The sequence below is a fragment of the Lissotriton vulgaris genome, chromosome 5, assembly GCF_964263255.1.
Source record: "Lissotriton vulgaris chromosome 5, aLisVul1.2, whole genome shotgun sequence".
In the NCBI taxonomy this organism is placed as follows: domain Eukaryota; kingdom Metazoa; phylum Chordata; class Amphibia; order Caudata; family Salamandridae; genus Lissotriton; species Lissotriton vulgaris.
In genome coordinates, this window is record NC_141693.1 from 121,880,542 (window position 1) to 121,902,581 (window position 22,040).

Here is a 22,040-nt window from a genome sequence, read left to right on the forward strand (position 1 = left end):
AGCAGTAGACTGTGAAATTAATAATTCGGAAGCGTGTCAATTTTCTTTCCGCATATCCCCTACTGTCTCCATAGCCGGCCTTCTTGTGTACCGGCCTCCCGCAGCGCTGGGGAATTTCGTAGACTCTTTTATGGAGGCCGTTATTCCACTTGCTGCTGCTTCGTCCAATTTTGTTATCCTTGGGGATTTCAATTTTCATTTCGAGGATCCTAATGATGCAGTAGCTAGAGATGTACTTAACTCACTTGGTGCTCTAGATCTACACCTTGTTAATGTGGGAGCTACTCATAACAGAGGGCATCAGCTTGATGCGGTTTTCGCTAATTCGGCGAATCTGCAGGCTCTCCAGATGTTGGCTCTCCCCTGGACGGATCACCATCTTATTCCGTTCAGTTGGTTGCTGGGGAACCGGAGAGACTCTGCACCTAGACAACATATTGTAGAACGACTCTGGTCAAAGTTGCCGGTGGACAGTTGGGCAGAAGAGCTCGCTAGGACCTGTCCTCACCTTGTAGATGACCCCAATATTGCCGATCAGCATCTGGGTGAATGGCTCACTAACTCGCTGGACTTATTAATTCCTAAAAAAAGGAGACTTGTCAGGGAGAGAAGAATCGCCACGGCTCCTTGGTACACATCTGAACTTAGGAGTTTTAGAACCTCCTGTAAAAGGCTTGAACGGGCCTGGAGGAGAGAGCCGACTGAAGAAAGCCGGGCCAACTACAAAAGAGAGATGAGGATATACAAAAATGCTCTGAAGGTTGCTAAAAAGAACTTTTTTAGCGAAAAGATCGAGAGGGCAAGTAATTCTTCGGGAGAATCGTTCAAGGTTTTTAAGGAACTTCTGAAAGCCCCGGTCCCTCCAGTTGTGCATGACAAACCCAAAGAAAAATGTGAGGAATTGGCTAGCTTCTTCCATTCTAAAATAGAGAAAATATTATCCTCTCTGCCCGATATTCCTCAAATCCCAGAGCCAACTGCATGTCAAATTTCATGCTCTATTGAGCTAGCCCACTTTGGCCCCTTCTCAGAAGAGGAGGTGACAAAAGTTCTGCTTGAGATGCAGAGTGGATCTCCAAGTGACCCAGTCCCCATAAAATATCTCAAGCTTGTGGCAAATGCTTTGTCTGCCCCCCTGACCGACCTCCTAAATCTGTCTTTTGCTCATGGGACCGTGCCCCAGCGATGGAAAAAGGCAGTGGTAAAAGCCTTATTGAAGAAGCCAGGATTGGATCCATCCAACTTGACTAACTTTAGGCCAATTTCACTTCTGCCTGGGTTCTCTAAAGTTGCAGAAAAATTGGTCAACCGCCAGCTCTCTTACCATCTAGAGTCCAACCACCTGTTGGGAGACTCCCAGACTGGTTTCCGTCCCGGCCAGGGAACAGACACAGCCTTGTTGGCAGTAGTGGAGGAAGCTAGGAGCACTCTAGATTCAGGAGGGTCAGTGGCAGTGATCCTCCTGGACTTGAGTGCTGCCTTTGACACCGTGAGCCATCAGGTGCTCCTCCAGCGTCTGTCAGAGGTAGGTGTCTCAGGGACGGCCCTGAAATGGTTGGGATCGTTTCTCGCCAACCGTTTCTATCAAGTCTGGGAAGGAGCAGAGCAATCTGCCCTATTTCCCCTTCAAAGTGGAGTCCCGCAGGGCTCATCGTTGAGCCCTACCTTATTTAATATATATATGACTCCACTTGAAAGGCTGGTCGCCCCCTCGGGGGTGAAGATCATCAGCTATGCTGATGATACTCAGCTGGTGGTGGGCCTTACTCAGCTGGCGGAACAACCTGAGGTATTACACGACTGCCTGGCCAATGTCTATCGCTGGATGTCCAACTCTGCTTTAAAGCTTAATGGAGGAAAGACTGAGCTGATGCTCCTGGGTAATACCAGTCCCTCCATTATTGCTAGCTGTTGGCCCCGATCTCTTGGTGAGCCACCATCTCCCAAGAAGGAGATCAAGTCCTTGGGAGTATGGTTGGAGCAAGATCTGTCCTTTAGGACCCACGCCAAGAAGACCGCGGGGGTCTGCTTCGGTCTTCTGAGGTCAGCTCGAAAGGTGTTACCACTACTTCCTGAGCCAGCAAGGAAGCTTCTGGTACGTGGTTTAATCCTCTCGAGGCTTGACTATGGGAGCGCGCTGTTCCTTGGCGCTCCCGAAGCGACCTTTAAAACTCTCCAGCAGGTGCAAAATGCAGCGGCTAGACTTCTTATGGATGTTCCTAGAAGACAGTCTGCTGCTCCGGCCCTTAAGATGCTTCATTGGCTCCCGGTGAAGGAGCGGGTGAAGTTTAAGGCGCTGTGCATGGCCCACAAAATCTTGCATGGCAAAGGTCCCCCTATCCTTTTTAACATGGCCCGTCCGTATAAGCCCCCACGTCCTTTACGCTCGGACCAGCAACATCTACTGCAGTCAGCGAGAGTAAGGAGAGTTCGATCTGGGGGCAGACGCTTCTCTGTACAGGTGGCGACTCTATGGAACTCTCTGCCCCTCGAGATTCGCTCTGAGCCCAAGATCTTATTATTTAGGAAACTTCTCAAGACCTTCTTGTTTCCACAATAATGACTACTTGAGTCTCTCCTTGGTCTGTCTGCGCCGGGATGCCCCAGGGTAAGCTGAGCGCATTATAAGTTTCCTATTATTATTATTATTATTATTAAGGTGCTTATTGCTTATAGGTGGAATAAAACACTTAGGCATTCTTTGGGACACACTAAGATACCTTTTTGTTCTGGCCCATCTACTCTTAATGGGTTGTGGGGATTAAATAAGATTTTGGGTCTTTTTTGTTAGACTAGTTTTAGCTTCTGCAGATTTACTGAGCAATAGACAGATGTAACTGTGAAAAACATAAAAATTAGATTGGAGGAACATGCAAACTGTTATCCTATCTACTTACTTAATTTTATGCCCATGTTTACTCCCCTGTATGAGACAGACGAGATGTTTGATCAAGTGCAGCATCATGAGCATGGATCTTATATTGCATTCAAGGGACTATCAGCCCCAATGGTAATGAACTTAATCAAAAAAGCTCATATGGATTATGACTTGCAATGGTCGGCTATCCAAAAAATAAGAAATAACCCTAGTTAATGATGTAGATAGAAAACTGAGAGGCATATTTTCAAAGAGTTTGCGCTGGCGCTCGCATGACACAAAGGGGCGCAACACCTTCCACACATTTTCAGATAGGAGCAAGTAATTGTTTTACGCCATATTTTAAAGAGAGCGTGACGCACAAAGGGTTTTGCGTCACTCTGCGCCAAAGTTGATTTAATGTATGCAGAGTGGGTGTGTCAGGGCATTGCCCACGCAAAAAGCTCCAAAACACTGTAGGGCCAGGTATTTACAAGAGTCACAAAAAGTGAAGCAAAGCAGCGCAAAAAAGATTAGCGTGGAAAAAATAGCGTGGGTACAAACCAGGCGCAAAATGAGCTGGAACCATTCAGTGGGAGATCTACCAGCAGAAGCACAAGAAATATCTACTGGCTGTGGCAACCATGGAGAGTGTTATTGTCTGTCACCATCAGCGGATAGTTGCCTTGACGAAAAAGAAAACAGAGGAAGGAAAGAATCTACAAGCAGAGAATATCACTCATCCACATGGAGATACTGGTAGCTGGATCTTCCCCTGACTGCTGCATTACAGGAATAGGTTGTGGGGCAAAGTTCTCTGCCATTTCTTGTGTTTGGACTTCCACCAAAATACGTTGCATCCTTTTGCGAATTCTTTAAGGACATGCAAGACGCACATGCTTTTTGCGCTGCGACACAACACTATTTTTGCACATGCGCTAGTTCGCGACGCCTCGCATTATAAATATGATGCAGCACTATTTACTTTCACTCACGCAGTGCAGCGCTAAGGTTTTTTGGCACAAAGCAAATTCTACTCGACCTATGAAAATCTGTCCCTGGATATTTAGGAAGTCCAATGGACTTTCAAATCAGATAGTGTGAGCAGAGATAAGAACAAAGAATTGGACTGATGTAATTTAATACATGAATGATTTTTTTTTACCTCAGTGGTATGTTATCTTATGATAAAAGTCCAAATGACTCAGATAAATAGGTATGGTGGATTGATTATGTGGACCATTATTAGCTATGATGATGCTGTTTGCTGGTGAGAAGCCGTCATTGCGTCCTTGAACTCTTAGAATTCTGTGCTCAATACCTGGCTTACCAAGTTTTTTACAAGAGCAGCAAATAAGTTCAGCCAGTGGGAGAGCCAGCAAGTCAACCTAAGATGGCAACCGGTATTTTCCATTGTTCTAAGTGATAGCAGCCTTGACCGTGCCTCCTGCCACCCTCCTAAAGGTTTTGCAATTTCGGTGATTTTAGAGCTCATGCTATCTTTTGTGTGGATTTGTCCTATTACAAAAAGAGCTGCAAAGCCCGGGGATCTGCTAGCAGGGCCTTCGCGATCAGTCATCCGTCCTCTTTTTAGTAATTAAGTTAAAGTTTAATTGTTTATCATTGTTCCTCAATTGAGAACCAACTGAAGGACCTTTGGTTTGAATTAACTTTATGCCACCTCCAAACCCCTGTTTAATTGAAGTTGTATAGAATCAGAAAATGAATTAAATTTTAGTGGGTGCTGACTCAGTCTGTTTTAAGTATTTATTGTTATATATTTCAACCACCTACTATTGTCCCCCAAATGTGAAGCAATTATTGGACTAAGGGCTAGATGTAGGTAAATCTTTTTTACAGATTCTAAAATACTGAATTTTACCAATTCAGCATTTTAGAATCGGTAATTTAGATGTTGGTAAAAATTTGCTATTTTTTACCAAATCGGTAAGATTCGGTAATTACCGAATGGTATTTAACGATTCAGCATTTGCCATTGATTCCTGTGGGCCTGGAGGCCCATAGGATTGAATGTCAATTACCGAATTGGTAATTACCGATTCAGTAAATACCGAAAAATTCAAGGGTGGCAGGGTGTCACTTTGACACCCTGTTGCACGCATGATTAGTGCTTGTGTGCCATGTGGCACACATACATGCCCTGGCACAGGTGCAAATGCACATATTTGCATTTACATATGAATTCGTTATTTACCACCAACTAACAGTTGGTGGTAAATAACGAATCCTTAAAGCCCTGTAGCACTGTTTGAAGTGCTACCAACATGTCAAAATACAGATTCAGCAATTTTACCGAATCAGTAATTTTACTGATTCGGGTAAATTACCCAATCTGTATTTTGACATGCCCTACATCTCAGTATCCAAATACCGGTCGGTAACGGACGAAAGTCTGTATTTTCGGCCGTTAACGACCGGTATTTGGATACCTACATCTGGCCCTGAGAGTTGTATTAACAATACCCACAAACCGTGCAGAAAACAAGTAGTATTGTTCTAGAAACCAATGAAATTTTAGAGGCTGCCCACATTTTAACTATCTATTGCTATATATCTCTGTCTTTTATTATTTTGTGAAAATTAACTATGGATGATCATCATTGTAATGATTTTTATTAATCAAACAATAAAGTATTATATCAGCTATGATGTTTCATCTCTTTGTAATCATGATAATAAAAAGTTAATGTTGGAAACTTGCCCTATCAGTAGTGTCATCCCAGATTTTTGCCTTATTTTACTGAAACCTGTGTTTGTTGGCCAAAGGTCTCTGCACACTTTACTTCTGTTAACCAGTGATAAAGTGACTGTGCCCCCCTTTAAATATGGTAAGAGTTACATCTTTCTAATTGGCACATTTAATTTACTTATAAGTCCCTAGAGTATGGTACAAACTGGTGCTATGTGTACACATGGCCTGTAATTTAAATGCTACCAGCCGGTTACAGCACTCATTGTGCCACCCACTAAACCAGCACTATGAAACATGTCTCCACCCCTGCCTCATCAGCCCAGTTATGCAGTTTTAAACTGCCTTTTTTACTTGACACACTAAACTCGTAAGGTAGGACTTAAATATTCAGAGGGCAGGGTGCATGGTAGTTAAAAAGTACAACATGTATATTTAACGCTCTACATATCCTGGCAGTGAAAAAAACCCAGTCATTTTCACTGTAGCAAGACTGGCTAACCCATAGGAAAATGATGGATTACTTTAATACCCCTTATAATGCTTAATTTCATTTTGGGGAGCTAGAAACATGATTCAAGAACTCATTTTAATAATAACTTAAAATCCAATTTAATGGTAAAGTTGGATTGTAAGAAATGGGGTTATTGCTTGAGGGGAATGGAAGCTCTGCTCAGGCAACAATAGCAATCCTTGCCGGAGTGAACCACAAAAGCCACTAAATTAACCTGTGCTTCACCCTCTCAGAGCTTGGCACAAAAGCAATCAGGCATAACTTAGAGGAAATGTGTAAAGTATTTACGCAGCACACAAACAGTAATAAAATAAAAATACAACACAAGAGACATCTCAAATATTTAGAAACATAAAGATTAAATACAGTGATACCAGAACAGCAGCAAAAATCCAATCAGTAGAATGGGAGAGATGTGCAGTTTTAAAGTTTTAACGCAAAATAACACTTCAAAGCACAACAGGCTACTCGCAGTCATCAGGTGGTGCTAGACCGGGCTATAGTCAGGGCTTTAAGTGGGCCGGGTCTCAAGGGGTCTGAGCATCTGCAGTTTTTTTGAAGGGGGCCTCAAAACGGGTCTCTATCGGGCTCTGTTTTGAGCCCTGGCACAGGCTCTCCCATTTTTTTACCGGACTGCAGTGACAGCAGTTTGCTGTCACTGCAGTCAGGAAAAAAGTACGAGGGCGCAAAACAGCCAGATAGAGACCCGTTTCGAGCCAGCAAGCACATCGATGTGTGCTGCCCACACTGCTCACTTCTCAATAGTGGAGAAGTTACAGCATGACGGAATGCCAGGTGAGCGTTGTGGGGGGAGAGAAATCCTTTAAAGAGAGGCATTTTCTCTCTGGATTTCCCTTCTCTTTCTGAAACGCAAGAGCAGCAACATTGTGGTAGGGTCACCAGGGCTTTAATTGAAAGCTTTTTCAATATTATATGTTACGAGCCAAAGATCCAGCTTATTTATCCTATGCAACTAATAACCAATGACAAAGCCAATAGTCCTTACTTTTTGTAGGTATGATGTTACTTGTCTCACATATCTGGATGCAATAACAGAAACACCAAAATACAAGTCGGGTGGCACACTGTGCTAAAGACAGATTTTTAGCAAGTGTTTTAAAACCACGCCCCTAATTGCACTGGCCACGCCCCTTTGAGAGAACCCCCAGTTTTTTCATCCCACTTAAAGCCCTGGGTATAGTCACAAGTTCAGGCCGACTGCATAGGAGCAGGTGTTGGATACAGGGACTAGGTGAGTCCAGCTGAAGAAGTTGTCTTCTAAGTCTATCGTGAAGAGTTCCTTTCACGCTGCTGAGGCTGCGAGGAAGAGATTGAGCACCGCGGAAGGACGTCACTGTAGACAGGGAACTGCAGAGAGTTGTTGCTGTAGTGCAAAGTGTAGGTCTTGAATTTTTGGTCACCCTAGGTACTCATTGGTGGCACAAAGAGCAGGTTTTAATTTAACTTTGCGTAGACAGTTGCTGCAGGCAGCAGAGTCTTGGTGCAAAGGGGCCTTTTTTCAGTTGAGAGTAGCCCAAATTACAGGATTTTGAACTTTTCTTTATGAGGAGTGAAATCTGATGGCATCCAGGGGTCCAGGAGGCACCTCTTGCGGATCAGGGACTCGCTCCAGCAGAGGCGAGTAGGGCACAGGCAGGTTCAGTTGTAGGTCCAGACACTTCCAGTTGCAGCAGGTCAGATGGGCAGTTGCAGGGAGGGCTCAGAAGCTGGTTGTGTCCCTCTAGCTCACACAGGAGGTCGGTCAACTGACAATAAGAATCACTCTGGTTAGACTGGGATGAAGGCCAGCAGGTCCAGTCTGCCTTCCCAGACAGCAGTGCAGCCCCTCAAGCAGGTAGGACAGTTCTTCTTCTGTAACTTCCACAGTTCTGGGGAGTGGCTCTCGAGATCTAATATTTATACCTGGTGCCAGCCTTTGTGTCCTACCTCCACATCTGGTTCTGGAAAATTCTTCTCCTTCCCCTGTCATGGCTCCAAACTGTCTGGGTGTAATAAAGGAAGGGCATGCATGGTCTCAGGTTCCTTTATATGTGTAGCAGGCAAAGCTCTTTGAAGTGTAATTGGGGCTGGGTACAAATCCCTCCTCAGTCATCCTACAAGGAAGTGTGTCAATGAAAAAGAAAGAAATACTGGCATACAGGGAATTGTTAGTGGAAATAATTCAATGGTTAGATCCCTGTTCTAGCCCTTAAATTAAATTAAAGGTCGAGCTGACACCTCTAGGTTGTAAGCCATAAAAAGACAAGGGATCGGTAATTTGAATTAGTACCCCCTGGTTGCTGTAAAATTCAGAACTGGGATATGCACTGTTACATGTTTTGATGATGTGTTTTGATATCTGTTGGACCTGGTACCAATGGCGTGGGTTTCCCCTGCATTTTATTTGCCTTTGCTTCTATGTTTTTGCTGTGTGTTGGACTTCGTTTTGTTGGTCTAGATGCTTTGGGCACTTTGCCACTTCTGTTCAGTGCCAAATTGAAAGTGCTCCCTTTGTAAATTGTTTTCTGGATTGGTGTTTCCATAATTGGTGTATTTGATGTACTAGTTAGTCCCTAGTACTGTGTACTGTGTGTGCCCAGGGCCTGTAAAATTAAATGCTGCTAGTAGGCTTGCAGCACTAACTTTGCCACCCACAAGGGTGTGGAGAAGTGTGGCTCAATGATTAGAGCGGCAGACCCTGATGCAGAGGTCTATCCCGGGACCAGGGTTCAATTCCCCGCCTCAGCGGGTCTTGGGCTCAAAATTCCACGGACCTGATAATCCTCGCCTCGGTGCCTATTCCAATCATGGAGTCCCACTCTGCAACTCTGGGCAATAGCTTGCTTAATCTCCACAACGGCCCTCACAACGCTAAGGAGGCCTGGCCTCCACCTTGGGGGTGCCCAGGAGTGGACGCCTCACAGGGAAAGCCAGGATGGGTTCCACAGCAGTATTCGTACAAGTGCCTTGAGACCCTTGTGGTGAGTAGTGTGCTATACAAGTATCAATTTACATTAATTTACATTTACAAAAGCAACCTGTAACTGTAACTCAGGCCTTCCATTGCAGTGCCTGTGTGCAGTCAAGTTCTGCCATGTCGACTTGGGAAGGGCACCCACTTGCCAGGACTTACCCTTCCCTTTTCTTACATGTTAGTCACCCCCTAAATTAGTCCCAAGGTACCCCTGTGGTCAGGGTGCAGTGTATGTGAAAGGTAGGACCTCCCCTGGTGTGTGTGGCATGTCCTGATAGTGAACTACTGGCAATTTTGTTTTTCACTATCGCAAGGCTACCTGCTCCCATAGTACAGAATTGGGAGTTTGCTTATAACATCTTATAAGCATAACTACCCCTGGGAACAAGGGAGGAAAATAACGTTTAGTATGCCTGAACTCAGAATGTTAAAATGCATCTTTTAGTGAGGGTGATTTTTACATTCTGAACTTGAAAATACCAATTTTAGAAAGTAGGTATTTTCTTGCTTAGCCATCCAGTGTGCCTCTGCTAGGATGTGTATTGACTGTCTGGCTTAGCGTGACAGGGGCTGGGGCTGTGAAGTGGCTCCAGAGAGTCTGGATGAGTCAGGGCTGGGCTGAATAGACATGGGCTGAAGTTAGAGTAGGGGAAGGAGATTTCCTTTCACCTGAATGGGCCTTGTGTGCCTTCCACAATGCTGTCTCCACCTCCTGCCATGAAGCTGCACAAGAGAGGACAGAACTGGTTTTGAATGAGCACAGGACTTCTCTGCAACCAGAGAACAAAGGATTTTGCAATATAAATATTGGGGCCTAGACCCCACACTTTTAGATCACTTCTGGGAATCAAGAGGAACCTTTGCCAAGGAGAAGAACAGGAGAAGATGAGGAGGAATACTACCCCTGTGCTGTTTGCGGTCTGGGGTTGGCCTGCAGTGGCTACTTGCTGCCAAGGAAAGGAGAAAGGACTTTGCTGTTTGATGTGTCCCCTGCTTAAGAATGATTTCCAAAATTTTGAATCGAACTTGCCTCCTATTCTGAAGTCCCAGGGACACAAAGACTTCACCCCCAGTCCCCAGTGGAACTCCTCTGCTGGGCGCTCTGACCTGCTTAGAGGTGCCTGCTAGTGTTCTGGGTCTCTGGAAGTTGTTTTGGGACTGGAAACTCCAAGAACTGTGAAAATCAGCACATCGCATGTTTCTGACGCATCACAGCGATGCGCGCTAATATTTCAGTTGCATCGCCGCCGCAGAATCGACATAGCACCTGCTTGCGGCTGAAGTGTCTGCCATGCGATGAATCCTGTGCACCAATCTCTGACGTTGGAGATCACTGTACCGATTCTGACGTAGGCCTGGTTAGATAAGAACCGACGCATCACACCGGATCGTCACACAGTGCATCGAAGTGTCAAATCTGTCGCATCATTGGGGGACGCAGTAAGAAACCGACGCATCACCTCCCCACACAGTAGGGAACCGATGCATCACCTCCCCATGCGCAGCAGTAAGAACCCGACTCGTCACCTCCCCCAGAGCAAGAAACAGACGCATCACCTTCCCTGAGTGTACGGAACCGACTCATCACCTTCCCTGCGACCCTTTTTGCTTGCATTTTTCGAAGCATTCAAGGCACTTTGTGTAAAAGTGTTGCATCTTACATTTTCTTGAAACTGAACTGTTTCTACCTTTTGAAACTCATATTTTTAATACTGTATTGTGGATTTTTGTTGTTTGGTATTGTTTTGGTTTATATAAAGATTACTTATTTTTCTAAACTGGTGTGGTGTCCATTTGTAGTGTTTTCATTGTATTACTGTATGTGTTCACAAATGCTTTTCACACTGCCTCTGCTCATTCCAAGCTACAAAGGGGGCAAGCAGGGGTTATTTTAGAAGTGTATCCCCTTTACTCTGACTAGAAGCAAGGGTTCCTACTTGGACAAAGGTACCTACCTTTGCCAAATAGCGACCCCCATTTCTAACAACATCGTTTATAATAATTCACTGTTATGATAATGTATTGAAGTTTATTTGATGGGGACACGCAATGAATGTAACTTGATTTTTTTCATGAAGGTGTTGTTCCTCTGTCGATGACAGTGTTATGCAAATTGGAAAGTTTTTCATGAATAACATTGACATTAAATAGGGATCACTATAATTAAGTTGTGTGACCACAAAACTGAAACTATTGTGTTGGTTAAATAGACCCAGCATTAGCATTTGTTTTTTCTTATAATTTGGTAGTGATCTAGCCTTGCTGACGTTAAATTGGTCCAACCCCTTGTTGTTATTTAATTTAACTTTTTAAAAGTGCCATTTGCAGACTTCTAACTGATCATATGGTTTACCATTAAAGAGGATTTTAAATTACAATTCATCTTAGTTTAAATAGCAGATCTCTAGCTGCTTCCAATCTAAAGTTAGCAGTTGTAATACGGTAACCCAGTGTTAGTTGGAGAGATAGGCCATAAAACAGTAAAAAACGACTGCCAGGACATATTAAATTTAAATACACATGTCCTGCTTTTTAAATACAATTCAAACTGTTCTATGATCCTTTAGGGTCAACTTTAGGAGTGACTTAAAAGTATTAAAAACATAGGTTTATGCCTATCTAAAGGTTTATTTTGCCAGGTCGAAATGGGAGTTTAAAACTGCACTACAGGCTCCAGTGGCATTCTTGAAACATGCTATAAAAGTCTACTTTACTGGGTGGCACAATGGGTGCTACAGGCCCACTATTGCATTTAATTCACTTGTCTTGGGTTCATGTAGTACCATCTACTAAGGACTTACAAGCAAATTAAATATACCAATTAGGTGCAAACCAATTTTAAGGAGAGAGAACAAGCACTTTAGCAAAGGTTAGCAGAGATAAAAGTGCATAGAGTCCTAAAGCCAACAAAAACAAATTCAGCAAAATTGAAGGCAGACATTTTGGGAGAATACCACACCAAGGATGTCAGCTCAAGCACAAATTCTTTATTACTATTTTAGAAATAACACTTTTAGAAAGCTGTAATTTCTCTGCCTGAGCCAAAAGGGTTTTCTGCCAGTGTCACCTGACTAAGCATGGGCTGAAAATTCGTTCCGCTCGCGGAATTTGCGGATTTTCTGCGATTTCGCGATCCGCGAATCTCGCAAAATCGCGAATCAGCGGGGACGAATTTTCAGCCAAGCACTTATAGGGTTACAGCAGCAGGTGCAAAAGTTGAAGCTAATTTTTTGTAACCTTTTACAAAAGGGTTACAAAGAAATTAACTTCAACTTGGGCACCTGCTGCTGTAAGCCTGTAAGTGCTTCCTGGCGCCTCATTGCCTACTTGCAACTATTCTCTGGCCCTGCTCTGACCCCTGAAGCAAGGTCAGAGAATAGTTACAAGTAGGCAATGAGGCGCCTGTCACGAAAATTAAACCTCAACAGGAAGCACTGACAGATATAAAAACAAGCATTTGCAATGCAATAGGTCTCGCATTAGGAAAGTTTGAGCTAGTGGTCTTGTAAATGACAATTTTTTTTATTTATGTGTTGGTTTTGAAAATAGCTAAATTAATAGCTTTGTCATTTACAATGCCAATAGTTATAGCTTTCACAAATGTGACACCTATAGCATTTGTAATGCAACATGTTTTGTATTTACGTGACTTAGCTGTATTGATATTACCAATTACAATGGCTTTTAATTTTTTTTAAATAATTAATACTTAAATAAAAGTGATTTTAATTTATAATGGCAATAGCTTAAACTTTTGTAAATAACTTTTGTGAAGATATTGTTCAGTGTATTTTATTGTGACGAAAATCCAAGAACAGAAGTGAAATATTAACATCTTTTTGTGACATTTGTAATAAAGTTTGAAAAATTGAGAGAACATATTTGAACCAGTTGTTGTTGAATGGTTGCACAGATTGATGCTGGGGTGGTGCTGAGTGGGGCTGTGGTGGTGCTGAGTGGTGCTGTGGTGATGCTGAGTGGTTCTGTGGTGGTGCTGAGTGATACTGGGATGGTGCTGAGTGATGCTGGGGTGGTGCTGAGTCATGCTGTGGTGGTGCTGAGTGGTGCTGTTGTGGTGCTGAGTGATGCTGTGGTGGTGCTGAGTGGTGCTGTGGTGGTGCTGATTGGTGCTGTGGTGGTGCTGAGTGATGCTGTGGTGGTGCTGAGTGATGCTGTGGTGGTGCTGAGTGGTGCTGTGGTGGTGCTGAGTGATAATGTGGTGGCGCTGAGTGATGCTGTGGTGGCGCTGAGTGATGCTGTGTGGGGCTGAGTGGTGCTGTGGTGCTGCTGAGTGGTGCTGTGGTGGTGCTGAGTGATGCTGTAGTGGTGCTGAGTGGTGCTGTGGTGGTGCTGAGTGATGCTGTGGTGGTGCTGAGAGGTGCTGTGGTGGTGCTGAGTGATAATAGGGTGGTGCTCAGTGATGCTGTGGTGGTGCTGAGTGATGCTGTGGTGATGCTGAGTGGTGCTGTGGTGGTGCTGAGTGATAATGTGGTGGTGCTGAGTGATGCTGTAGTGGTGCTGAGTGGTGCTGTGGTGGTGCTGAGTGATGCTGTGGTGGTGCTGAGAGGTGCTGTGGTGGTGCTGAGTGATAATAGGGTGGTGCTCAGTGATGCTGTGGTGGTGCTGAGTGATGCTGTGGTGATGCTGAGTGGTGCTGTGGTGGTGCTGAGTGATAATGTGGTGGTGCTGAGTGATGCTGTGGTGGTGCTGAGTGATGCTGTGGTGGCACTGAGTGGTGCTGTGGAGGAGCTGAGCGATGCTGTGGTGGTGCTGAGTGATGCCGTGGTGGTGCTGAGTGGTGCTGTGGTGGTGCTGAGTGATAATGTGATGGTGCTGAGTGATAATGTGGTGGTGCTGAGTGATAATGTGGTGGTGCTGAGTGATGCTGGGGTAGCGCTGAGTGATGATGTGGTGATGCAGAGGGCAGAAAGGCACAAAAAGCAGTCTAACAAAGGAAAGAAGGGCAGAAAAATAAGGGAAAAACGAGTCTAACAGAGGGCAGAAGGGCACCAAAAAAACAGTCTAACAGAGGACAGAAGGACAGAAAAACAAGGGAAAAACGAGTCTAACAAGGGCAGAAGGGCACAAAAAACGAGTCTAACAGGGGGCAGAAAGGCACAAAAATGAGTCTAACAGAGGGCAGAAGGGCACAAAAAACGAGTCTAACAGAGGGCAGAAGGGCACAAAAACAGGAGAATAACAGAGGGCAGAAGGGCACAAAAAACGAGTCTAACAGAGGGCAGAAGGGCAGAAAAACAAGGGAAAAATGAGTCTAACAGTGAGGAGAAGGGCACAAAAAACGAGTCTAACAGGGGGCTTAAGGGCAGATAAACAAGGGAAAAACGAGTCTAACAGAGGGCAGAATGGCACAAAAAACGAGTCTAACAGGGGGCAGAATGAATCCCGCCCTGCGTGTTTGTCCACGAAGATGCCACCTTTTTGTGCAATACCTCTACTCAACTGGAGTACTTTCTACTGTCTAATCAGTAAGTGCTCCCTCGTTGGCTAAATGTATAGGGGCAGATTTACAATAACTGGCGCATCCCCAGGGATGCGCCAGTTATTGTGCGCCGCAGCTCTGCCACCCATGGTGCGCCGCATTTACAATGCGGCGCACCATGTGGCAAAAACGGCACAGATGCGTCACGCATCTGTGCCGTAAAAGCAGCGCATTGCTGGAGCTGCGTCGCAAGTGCGACGCAGTTCCAGCAATGCTCTGGGGGGCCCTATCTCCCCAATGCTCCGTTAAGCCTTGCGCCTGCTTCGAACAGGCGCAGGGTTTTGACGCAGCATTGGCCTAAAAGTGACTGAGTGAAATCTTGTAGATTTCACTCAGCCACTTTTAGGAGGCGTTCCTGCGCAGGAACACTGAGGTTCCGTGAATCTGAACCCGTTCAATAAAGGTCGTCGTATCAAGACGATTTTGGTATCAGCGAACCGCAAATAACGAGTGTGGTATGTACGAGTGTTTTCGTCATGATCGATTGATAGATACACTGCGTGTTCAGGGATTTCTTCCGAACCTTCGGGTTCCATTTTGTGTACGGCAGCCATTTTGTGGTTGCCCTCACACAGGCCGATGACTATGGCCGAACGAGTCTTTGGGACACGCACACCTTTAGCTGACTTCTGAGTGACCTGAGCGAACTGACTCCATTGCCCAAAGCTAACCTTGTTGAGCCAGTTCCTTGTTCGGCAGCTGGTCAGATAGAGATCAAAGAGCAGGACATTGCTGAGTTTATGGTACACGCACACACCCTTCTATCTTGCTTCTCATCTGTTTCTGTTCCTTCTTTTATGGCCTAATCATGGTTTGGGTTGAGGTCTTTTTATTATGGGTTTGTCCGGCCTGTCCGAGCAAGAATATTGGGTTTTTGCCTCGTCATTGATGGTGGTCTGGACAACTGAAAGTGGGCTTGTCGTCATGCGATACCTTTTGAAATGTCACTTTGTGATTGGACAGTTTGTAAGTAATTGATGCTAGTCAGGAATGTGATTTTTGGCATAAAAGACGATGTCTCGCAATACGAAAATTGTACAGTCTCTGACGAACCACCCGTGTCGTGCTTCGTAGACTTCTGTTCCTGGTTGCAGCCAATAAATTTGATACTTGACGTCACCGAGAAGTATCCCGTGTCTCTGTATTCTAAGACAGGTGAACCCGAAGACTTTGGGCGTGCCCCTGGCGCCGCTGGGTTCTAAAACCCGGTTCTTCAACGCCCTCCCCTGCGCCGGAAGCCTCCTGATGGCGCAGGGCTTTACAACGTGACGCATCTCTCAGATGCGTCACGTTGTTAATACCCAGCACCATGGCGCATCTTTTGTGCTGCCGCTGCGTCACAAAAGTGAAGCAACTGCAGCGCAAAAGAGGCGCAAGCGGCTTGCAAATCTGCCCCATAGTGCTTTTACTACACTGTAGCTGCGTAAAGGGCCAGAAGATGTGTCTCCAGTGACTATGTGTGCCTGTGCCTGTGTTACAGGCACACATGGTCACTGGAGACACATCTTCTGGCCCTTTACGCAGCTGCAGTGTAGTAAAAGCACTATACATTTACCCAATGAGGGAACACTTACTGGATTAGCCAGTAGAAAGTAACTCAAGGGCAAATCGCAAAAAAATCAGTGAATTTTTTTGCGATTTCGCGGGGAAATCCGCGAATTCGCGGAATGCGAATGCGCAAATTTTGCCCATGCTTACACCTCACTGTTGAATTTCTCCCCTGTGGATTGCTACCAAACAGTGGACAAAAGGCTTCATTGCAGAGGGTTGTCTTTCTTCCTTGAACAGGATGGCCTGAGGAGCTGTGCTCAGCCCCTTCCTAAGCTTGAAAGGGGCATCTCCTGTCACAGAGAGATGTAGCTGACACCTGTGCCTGCCCTTTCTATTTCCTGCTGGCCAGCTTCGCTCTGAAACCCAGGGGGTGGCGGGCTGCCCCAGAACTGGTTTATAATGATCAAAAGGGATGATTTGCCCATTTCCATAGCCACGCTTCTGGGTGGGCACAAGGAGACTGGACCAGGGGAAGAAGGTTTCTTTCATATTGGGTTTAGGGTAAGAGGGATACTGTGGAATAGCTTATAATAAAACACACAGGAAGTGCTACAAAATTGTGTAGGATCACACCTGGAAACCTTAACTCATTGGTTAGTGAGAGCCAGAAGTTTCCCCTATCAACATGCTGGGACTGTGATTTAATGTGGCAACCCCAGTACTCTCTGCCTATGGAGACTCAGAAGAAGGACAGCCCTGATGTTTGAAGTGCCTGAAGGAAGACTGGACCAGCTTAAGATGAACCCTGGACCCCAGAAGTGACTCCAAGGGTCAGTTGACTGAGCTCCTGTTTTAAGCTACAGGAACACAACAAGCTTCCAAACTCCTTTTCCTGTAATTGCCAATCTGACCAGTACCAACAAAACTAGTCCTGGAACCTACAGCTGGCCTCTGTCGGAGTGAGTCCTAACCCCCCGAGTGGTGTGCCTAGGTCTTGGAACCTTGGCTGGTGTTAGAGTTTACTTCTTCTGACCAATCTGTAAAAGTTGGGACCTAGAAATGATTTCCTCTAGAGAACCGGTGGGAGAAAGAGACCACCATCCAACCGAAGCCGTTGATATTGAAGCCCCTGTTCGATTCAACTTCCCTGTTTGCCCCATTGCAGGAGATCTGACTTCCAGAAAGATTTCTACATCCAAACATAGAGGGTGTCACCAGGACCGATGCTGAACAGCAATCCGTTGATGTCAAGCCCTTGTAGCCCCAAACTTCAGACTTTACCTGCTCGTTAAGAGTTTTCTTGTCGTCTTCAAGGACTTTACTGGGACCCTTCACTTTAAGAACCTGCCATCGAGCCCTGCTTCGAATCCAGCTTTTATTTTGCCCCTCTGACTACTCATCGATGACCACTTTATTTCATAAACATTTCTAAGCCTAAAGGTAAATTTTCCACTGGCTCCTGTATACAACCAGCGCTTTATTGCAGTCGGCCTTATCTTTTGACTTTGGCATGGTCTAGCGTGACCAGATAACCGCAGTTAACGCTTCGTGCATTTTGGCGGTATTTTTAATTCAAACTTTTAAAATTCAAATCTCTAGTTCTACTGAATGTATTTGTGTCACTCTAGTGTCATTTTATTTATTAATATTTACTGTATTTTTCTAAATTGGTTTGGGATTTTTCTTATGTAGAGTATTCACTTTATTACTGTTCAACTATTTCATAAATACTTTACACATTGCCTCTAAAGTTAAGCTTGACTGCTTTAATGAAGCTATCAGAGGTCAACAAAGCAAACACAAGGAGATGGTTGACGGAGCGCTGAAACTTTTCAGACATGCCATTACAGTTTGAACCCAGCCATATGCGAATCAGTCTTGACCCTGTGCCCCAGCACAGGACTCACATCTGAGCATATCCATCCCACTCGGGGTGACAAATGCAAAAACAACAGTTGATGGACAAAATGCAGAAAAAATTCATACATTCACCCCAGTACAGAGATCTGGGCCTAAATCCATTGTTTTGTTGCTCACCATGCCATTCCAGTTTGAACCCAGCCATATGCAAATCAGACTTGACCCTGTGCCCCATGGGAACAGTTCATCCCGAACTGCCAAGCCAGGTCCTCCCTGGACTGGAAACAAGCATCCTAGGACCGGTTTCGGGCTTTCCACCCTGATCAGCCAGGATAGGTTTATTCCAGTGGCATTGAGAGCACAGGACTCAAGTCTGAGCATACCCGTAAAACTCGGGGTGACAAATGCAAAAATAACAGTTGATGGACAGAATGCAGAACAATGTCATACATTCACCCCAGTAGAGATCGGGGCCTAAATCCATTGTTTTTTTGCTCACCATGCCATTCCAGTTTGAACCCAGCCATATGCAAATCAGTCTTGACCCTGTACCCCATAGGAACAGTTCAGCCCGAACTGCCAAGCCAGGTCCTCACTGGACTGGAAACAAGCATCCTAGAATGATGATGGATTAACCCCAGATCAGATGACTGGGGGTGAGTGTTTGATTTGCTCAAACGCTCCATCCATCATCCCCTTTGGTATCGCTTTGTTCGCCCTACGTTGGCAGGGTATGCCCAGACGTGGGTCCCTTGCTCACTTTGCCACTGGATTCCAGCTAGCCTGGCTGATGACGGCTGATTAGACAGAAACCGGTCCCAAGATGCTTATTTCCTGTCCAGGAAAGACATGGCTTGGCTGTTCGGGCAGGACTGTTCCAATGAGGCACAGGGTCAGACTGATTTGCATATGGCCATGTCTGAACTGGGGTGGTGGAGTGAGCTAAAGAATGATGATGTATTAAACCCAGATCAGTTGACTGGGGGTGAGTGTTTGATTTGCTCAAGCGCTCCGTCCATCATCCCCTTTGGTGTCGCTTTGTTCACCCTAAGTTGGCAGGGTATACCCGGACGTGGGTGCCTTGCCCACTTTGCCCTTGGATTCAAGCTAGCCTGGCTGATGATGGCTGATTAGCCAGAAACTGGTCCCAGGATGCTTGTGTCCGGTCCAGGGAAGGCATTGCTTGGCAGTTCGGGCTGGACTGTTCCCATGAGGCACAGGGTCAGACTGATTTGCATATGACCATGTCTGAACTGGGGTGGTGGAGTGAGCTAAAGAATGATGATGGATTAAACCCAGATCAGTTGACTGGGGGTGAACGTTTGATTTGCTCAAGCGCTCCGTCCATCATCCCCTTTGGTCTCGCTTTGTTCGTCCTAAGTTGGCAGGGCATGCCCAGACGTGGGTCCATTGCTCTCTTTGCCACTGGATTCAAGCTAGCCTGGCTGATGACACTGATTAGCCAGAAACCGATCCCAGGCTGCTTGTTTCTGGTCCAGGGAAGACATGGCTTGGCAATTTTGGCTGGACTGTTCCCATGAGGCACAGGGTGAGACTGATTTGCATATGGCCATGTCTGAACAGGGGTGGTGGAGTGAGCAAAAGAATGATGATGGATTAAACCCATATCAGTTGACTGGGGGTGAGTGTTTGATTTGCTCAAGCGCTCCGTCCATCTTCCCCTTTGGTGTCGCTTTGTTCGCCCTAAGTTCGCAGGGTGTGCCCAGACGTGGGTCTCTTGCTCAATTTGCTACTGGATTCAAGCTAGCCCGGTTGATAATGGCTGATTATCCAGAAACCGGTCCCAGGATGCTTGTGTCCGGTCCAGGGAAGACATTGCTTGGCAGTTCGGGCTGGACTGTTCCCATGAGGCACAGGGTCAGACTGATTTAATATGGCCATGTCTGAACTGGGGTGGTGGAGTGAGCTAAAGAATGATGATGGATTAAACCCAGATCAGTTGACTGGGGGTGAGCGTTTGATTTGCTCAAGCGCTCCGTCCATCATCCCCTTTGGTGTCGCTTTGTTCGTCCTAAGTTGGCAGGGCATGCCCAGACGTGGGTCCCTTGCTCAATTTCATACTGGATTCAAGCTAGCCTGGCTGATGATGACTGATTAGCCAGAAACGGGTCCATGGATGCCTGTTTCCGGTCCAGGGAAGACATAGCTTGGCAGTTCGGGCTGGGCTGTTCCCATTAGGCACAGGGTCAGACTGATTTGCATATAGCCGTGTCTGAACTGGGGTGGTGGAGTGAGCTAATGAATGATGATGGATTACACCCAGATCAGTTGACTGGGGGTGAGTGTTTGATTTGCTCAAGCGCTCCGTCCATCATTCCCTTTGGTATGGGTTTGTTCGCCCTAAGTTGGCAGGGCATGCCCAGACGTGGGTCCCTTGCTCTCTTTGCCACTGGAATCAAGCTAGCCTGGCTGATGACACTGATTAGCCAGAAACCGATCCCAGACTGCTTGTTTCTGGTCCAGGGAAGACATGGCTTGGCAGTTTGGGCTGGACTGTTCCCATGAGGCACAGGGTCAGACTGATTTGCATATGGCCATGTCTGAACTGGGGTGGTGGAATGAGCTAAAGAATGATGATGGATTAAACCTAGATCAGTTGACTGGGGTGAGTGTTTTATTTGCTCAAGAGCTCCGTCCATCATCGCCTTTTGTGTCGCTTTGTTCGCCCTAAGTTGGCAGGGCATGCCCAGATGTGGGTCCCTTGCTCAATTTGCCCTTGGATTCAAGCTAGCCTGGCAGATGATGGCTGATTAGCCAGAAACCGGTCCCAGGATGCTTGTTTCTGGTCCAGGGAAGACATGGCTTGGCAGCTCGGGCTGGACTGTTCCCATGAGGCACAGGGTCAGACTAATTTGCATATAGCTGTGTCTGAACTGGGGTGGTGGAGTGAGCTAAAGAATGATGATGGATTACACCCAGATCAGTAGACTGGGGGTGAGTGTTTGATTTGCTCAAGCGCTCCGTCCATCATCCCCTTTGGTATCACTTTGTTCGCCCTAAGTTGGCAGGGTATGCCCTGACGTGGGTCCCTTGCTCACTTTGCCACTGGATTCAAGCTAGCCTGGCTGATGACAGCTGATTAGCCAGAAACCGGTCCCAGGATGCTTGTTTCCGATCCAAGGAAGACATTGCTTGGCAGATCAGGCTGGACTGTACCCATGAGGCATATGGTCAGACTGATTTGCATATGGCCATGTCTGAACTGGGGTGGTGGAGTGAGCTAAAGAATGATGATGGATTAAACCCAGATCAGTTGACTGGGGGTGAGTGTTTGATTTGATCAAACGCTCCGTCCATCATCCTCTTTGGTATTGCTTTATTTTATAAATACTGCATCCTACGATCAGATTGAACATCTTTTTACTAGTTTTGAAAGGCAATTATGATGTAGGAGTTAAATCTTATTACTGTAATTTTAAACTTATATTGAAAATTTATTGTATGTATAAAGTAAACATGAGTAGAAGTTATAATAATGTATTTATTTGTTCATAGCGTTCAAATTATGGAGATTTAATAATTTAAATGAAACATCATTTACAGTGTTAGGGTGCCGTAAGCTGTTGGACATAAGGCTGCATTTTGAGATATGTAAGACAATATTTACTCAGGGATGCCATACTTAGAGAGAAATTGGTTTAAATTAAGATAGAGCACATAAAGTAATTGAACATTATCTGCTCTCTAGATGTATAAATGGCGAGGCGGTTTATTTTGAAATGTTGCAACAGTAACTTTGGGCCATCGAGTTCAGCTAGTGCCTTCTTAAAAAAATGTATTAGTAGCAGAAATTGAATGGTTTACTGGCATTATTGTAATTGAGTTAAAATAGGCCCATATGAATGAAGAACCGGGATTTAAACCCAGCGGCGCCAGGGGAAAGGCCCGATGTCTTCGAGTTCTCCTGTCTTGGAATACAGAGACACGGGATACTTCTTGGTGGCGTCAAAGATCAGATTTATTGGCTGCAGCCAGTAACAGAGGTCCTAGAAGTACAACACGGTGTATGTTCTCAGGAGACTGCTCAAAATCATAGAGCGATACATTGTCTTTTATGCCAAAGATCACATTCCTGGCTAGCATCAATTACTTACGACAAACCCACTTTCCGTC